Source organism: Arachis ipaensis, chromosome B10 (genome assembly GCF_059453495.1).
Source record: "Arachis ipaensis isolate K30076 ecotype BB chromosome B10, ASM5945349v1, whole genome shotgun sequence".
NCBI classification, from domain to species: Eukaryota; Viridiplantae; Streptophyta; class Magnoliopsida; order Fabales; family Fabaceae; genus Arachis; species Arachis ipaensis.
The window spans coordinates 104,279,278-104,285,217 of NC_142435.1; the positions used below are offsets into that span (position 1 = coordinate 104,279,278).

Sequence of the window (5,940 nt, forward strand, 5' to 3'; positions counted from 1 at the left end):
GCTTCCTGGGTTTCTTTCAGGTCTGCCCAGGGCCATAAAGTATTTTCTATGTATGATGAGTCCTTTAAGGATTTCAAGAATTACTTCTTTAAAGTTCGTGCTGTCGAGGGAGCCCGCCCCTTTTTTCTTGATGAAAATGATGAGCCTTCTTTCCCTCTAGAGTGGTAGAAGGATGTGAGAGTGTCTCGCTATACCTGGGAGATGCTTGACGATGTTGAGTGTGCCTTTGTTGTTGTTTTTGAGGATTTATGGGGAGAACCACCCCATCTTGATACAAAAAGGTTTTTGAATGACCCGTCCCTGGTCTAGGCTATTTTGGGTATTTGTCTGACTTGTTTCTATACTTCTTTCTTAGTTTGGCTTCCTCATCTTGTGATTGTAACCCTTTACTGTGGCTGATTTTGTATTTGCAGAGATGTCAAAAAATAATTATTCCATGAAGGCCTTCAAAAGGGCAAAGAAGGTGACTGCTGCTCAGAACATCTCGGCCAAGGCGGCTGGGGAGGGATCTTCCCAAGTGCAAGTGAAGCCGCCTGTGCCGAGTTCTCCTAGACCGAGGAAGGTGATCCCTACTCCTCGGGTTCGTCTGGCTGACCCTCCACCGACTTCTGCCTCTAGTTCTGGTGCTCCTCCCAACAAGAAACAAAAAACAACTGAGCCTTTCAACCTTGATGCTCCTGACTTTAATGCAATTGAATTTGTGGATCAGCAAATTGGTCCCTACGGTGCCCTTCCTATGGATGATGTGTCGCTCCTTCGCCATCTGGACTTTATAACTTGAAGTAGTGTTAGAATGGCGTATATAGGGGCTGCCCTATACCGGACTGCTCAAAATCTTCCTCTCCATGCCACCAAAGCCTTCATGGAAGAGGCTAAACAGAAGTTTGATCGGATGAAGGGCCTGAAGGAGGAGCTTGAAGTAAAGGTAGCCAAGTTAGAGAAGGATTTGGAGAACGAGAAGGCGAGTTCACTTTCTCTGGTGGCCTCTGTGAGGCTGTCCGAGGACATGGCACTGATGCATAAGGACAGCTATGTCACATCCTATCGGGAGGGGATGCGTCTGAAGGAGGAGTTGGAGAACGTCCGAGCTGATTACTCGAGCTCCAGGGTCATCTTGTTGGCAGCGTAACTGCTGCCTATGAGAACCTGAAAGAGCAAGTTCGGATTATTGCTCCCGAGGCCGACCTTACTCTCTTCAGCCTGGATAATGTTGTTAGGGATGGTAAGATTGTCCCTGATGACGAGGATGATGATGATGTCGAACCCTTCCCTGTGTCTTCTGCCAAGGTGTCAGCTCCTGCTGTTCCTCCTGCCAAGGTCGGCTCTCCCGCTTCTGATCCTGACTGCCAGATCTTAAACCGGGACGATGGTACTGTGGATGCTGTTCCTCTCCAGGCTCGCCCTCCTTCTCCTCAGACTGATGCTGCTAAAAAGTCTTCTAATCTTTAGCTGATTTATTTTGGATATTTGTGTAGTTGGCCCGGCTTGTGGGCTTTTGATGAGCGGATAATTTATACGCTTTTTGACATTGTTTTTAGTATGTTTTTAGTAGGATCTAGTTACTTTTAGGGATGTTTTCATTAGTTTTTATGTTAAATTCACATTTCTGGACTTTACTATGAGTTTGTGTGTTTTTCTGTGATTTCAGGTATTTTCTGGCTGAAATTGAGGGACTTGAGCAAAAATCAGATTCAGAGGTTGAAAAAGGACTGCTGATGCTGTTGGATTCTGACCTCCCTGCACTCAAAGTGGATTTTCTGGAGCTACAAAACTCGAAATGGCGCGCTTCCAATTGCGTTGGAAAGTAGACATCCAGGGCTTTCCAGTAATATATAATAGTTCATACTTTGACCAAAAATAGACGACGTAAACTGGCGTTCAACGCCAGCTTTCTACCCAAATCTGGCGTCCAGCGCCAGAAAAGGATCCAAAACCAGAGTTGAACGCCCAAACTGGCACAAAAACTGGCGTTCAACTCCACAAATGGCCTCTGCACGTGCAACACTCAGGCTCAGTCCAAACACACACCAAGTGGGCCCAGGAAATGGATTTATGCATCAATTACTTACTCATGTAAACCCTAGTAGCTAGTTTATTATAAATAGGACCTCTTACTATTGTATTAGGAATCTTTGGTCTCAGTTTTATTCCATTGTTCATCTTAGGAGACTATTGATCTCGTTTAGGGGGCTGGCCATCTCGGCCATGCCTGGACCTTCACTTATGTATTTTCAACGGTAGAGTTTCTACACTCCATAGATTAAGGTGTGGAGCTCTGCTGTTCCTCAAAGATTAATGAAAGTACTACTGTTTTCTATTCAATTCATCTTATTTCGCTTCTAAGATATCCATTCGCACCCAAGAACGTGATGAAGGTGATGATTATCTGTGACGCTCATCACCATCTCCCCTACGAACGCGTGCCTGACAAACACTTCTGTTCTACATGAAATAAGCTCGAATGAATATCTCTTAGATCTCCTAACCAGAATCTTCGTGGCGTAAGCTAGAATGATGGCGGCATTCAAGAGAATCCGGAAAGTCTAAACCTTGTCTGTGGTATTCCGAGTAGGATTCAATGACTGAATGACTGTGACGAGCTTCAAACTCGCGAGTGCTGGGCGTTAGTGACAGACGCAAAAGGAGGGTGAATCCTATTCCAGCATGATCGAGAACCGACAGATGAATAGCCGTGCCGTGACAGGGTGCGTGAGCATATTATTCACTGAGAGGAGGGGATGTAGCCACTGACAACGGTGATGCCCTTGCATACAGCCAGCCATGGAAAGGAGTAAGACCGATTGGATGAAGATAGCAGGAAAGCAGAGGTTCAGAGGAACGAAAAGCATCTCCATTCGCTTATCTGAAATTCTCACCAATGAATTACATAAGTATCTCTATCCCTATTTTATTATATTAAATTCGAAAACTCCATGATTATTTTATATCCGCCTGACTGAGATTTACAAGGTGACCATAGCTTGCTTCATACCAACAATCTCCGTGGGATTCGACCCTTACTCACGTAAGGTATTACTTGGACGACCCAGTGCACTTGCTGGTTAGTTGTATCGAAGTTGTGACAATTATGAATTAAGATCAGAGCACCAAGCTTTGGAGCCATTACCAGGATTTGTTCGAGCCTGGAGATCACAATTTCGTGCACCAAGTTTTTGGCGCCGTTGCCGGGGATTGTTTGAGTTTGGACAACTGACAGTTCATCTTGTTGCTCAGATTGGGTAACTTTCTTTTCGTTTTCTTTTCAAAAATTTTTCAAAAATATTTTCAAAATTTTCTCATCTGTTTTCGAAAAAAAAAATAATAATAAAAATGTTTTCAAAAATTTTCTTCAGAATTTTTAAGAATGAATTCTAGTGTTTCAGGGAGCATGTAAAGCCTGGCTGGCTGTAAAGCCATGTCTAAATTTATTTGGACTGAGGCTTGCAATTTGTTATAAAGAGCAATATACTCTCGTGTTAAATGCTGAAGCTTGGCTGGCCATTGGCCATGTCTAGTGTTTTGGATTGGAGCTTTCATTGAAGCTTGGCTGGCTAGTGACCCATGTCTAATTCCTGGACTGAAGCTTTAGACTAACACGGCAAGATTCCTGGAATTCATATTAAAATTTTTGGAATCCTTATTTTTTCTTTTTTTATATAATTTTCGAAAAAAAATCCAAAAAAAATTTAGAAAATCATAAAATCAAAAATATTTTTCTGTTTCTTGTTTGAGTCTTGAGTCATATCATAAGTTTGGTGTCACTTGCATATGCATCTAGCATTTTTCGAAAATATCATGCATTCATAGTGTTCTTCATGATCTTCAAGTTGTTCTTGGTAAGTCTTCTTGTTTGATCTTGATGATTTTTTGTTTTGTGTCTTTTCATGTTTATCATATGCATTTTTGAATTCTTAGTGCCTAAGCATTAAAGAATTCTAAGTTTGGTGTCTTGCATGTTTTCTTTGCATTAAAAATTTTTCAAAAATATGTTCTTGATGTTCATCATGACATTCAAAGTGTTCTTGGTATTCATCTTGACATTCATAGCATTCTTGCATGCATCACATGTTTTGATCTAAAACTTTCATGCATTGCATAATTTTCATGTTTTTCATAAAAATTTCAAAAATCAAAAAAATATCTTTCCCTTTTTCTCTCATCAAATTCGAAAATTTGAGTTGACTTTTTCAAAAATATTTAAAATCAAATTGTTTCTCATGAGTCAAATCAAATTTTCAATTTGAAAATCTTATCTTTTTCAAAATCTTTTTCAAAAATCAAATCTTTTTCAAAACTCTTAGTTATTTTCAAAAATTCCAAAAATATTTTTCAAAAATCTTTTTCTTATTTTTATACCAAATTTTCGAAAATAACATAATCAATTAATGTTTTGATTCAAAAATTTGAAGTTTGTTACTTGCTTGTTAAGAAAGATTCAAACTTTAAGTTCTAGAATCATATCTTGTGATTTCTTATGAATCAAGTCATTAATTGAGATTTTAAAAATCAAATCTTTTTCAAAAACTAATTTCTATCATATCTTTTCAAAAATATCTTCTCATCTTATCTTTTTCAAAAATATCTTTTCAAAATATCTTTCCTAACCTCCTAACTTCCTATCTTTTCAAAATTTGTTTCAACCAACTAACTAACTTTTTGTTTGTTTCTTAACTTTTTCAAAACTACCTAACTAACTCACTCTCTCTAATTTTCGAAAATATCTTCCCTCTTTTTCAAAAATTTCTTTTTAATTAACTAATTAATTTTATTTTTTATTTTTGATTTCAAAAATTTTCGAAAATTACTAACATTTTTCAAAAACCATTTTCGAAAATTACTCTTTTTCAAAAATATTTTCGAAAATTATCCCTCCCCCATCTCATTCTATTTATTCATTCATATCCTAACATCTCATTTCACCTCTCTTCCATCCTCACAGTTGTGTTTCTTCCATTATATTACATTCTTTGTCTCCCCCTCTTCTTCCACTCACACAGGAATCCCTATACTATGGTATAAAGGATCTCCATTATTATTATTATTTTTCTGTGCCTTCTTCTTTGTCATATGAGCAGGAGCAAGGATAAGAACATTCTTGTGGAAGCAGATCCAGAACCTGAAAGGACTCTGAAGAGAAAATTAAGAGAAGCTAAAATACAACAATCTAGAGATAACCTTTCAGAAATTTTCGAACAGGCAGAAGAGATGGCAGCCGAAAATAATAATAATGTAAGGAAGATGCTTGGTGACTTTACTGCACCTAATTCCAATCTACATGGAAGAACCATCTCCATTCCTGCCATTGGAGCAAACAACTTTGAGCTGAAACCTCAGTTAGTTTCTCTGATGCAGCAGAACTGCAAGTTTCATGGACTTCCATCTGAAGATCCTTTTCAGTTCTTAACTGAATTCTTGCAGATATGTGATACTGTTAAGACTAATGGAGTAGATCCTGAAGTCTACAGGCTCATGCTTTTCCCTTTTGCTATAAGAGACAGAGCTAGATTATGGTTGGATTCTCAACCTAAAGACAGCCTGAACTCTTGGGATAAGCTGGTCACGGCTTTCTTAGCCAAGTACTTTCCTCCTCAAAAGCTGAGCAAGCTTAGAGCTGATGTTCAAACCTTCAGACAGAAAGAAGGTGAATCCCTCTATGAAGCTTGGGAAAGATACAAACAGTTGACCAAAAAGTGTCCTTCTGACATGCTTTTAGAATGGACCATCCTGGATATATTCTATGATGGTTTATCTGAGCTATCAAAGATGTCACTGGACACTTCTGCAGGTGGATCCATTCACCTAAAGAAAACGCCTGCAGAAGCTCAAGAACTCATTGACATGGTTGCTAATAACCAGTTCATGTACACTTCTGAAAGGAATCCTGTGAATAATGGGACGCCTATGAAGAAGGGAGTTCTTGAGGTTGATACTCTGAATGCC

General features: G+C 38.9%; 1 non-coding gene across 1 annotated transcript; it reads right to left on the reverse strand.

The window, feature by feature from the left end:
- Positions 1-5,601: 5,601 nt before the first annotated feature.
- Positions 5,602-5,709, reverse strand: LOC148581162 (small nucleolar RNA R71). The gene has a single exon (XR_015895861.1). It is a non-coding gene; the product is annotated as a small nucleolar RNA R71 (small nucleolar RNA).
- Between the last annotated feature and the right edge of the window lie 231 nt (positions 5,710-5,940).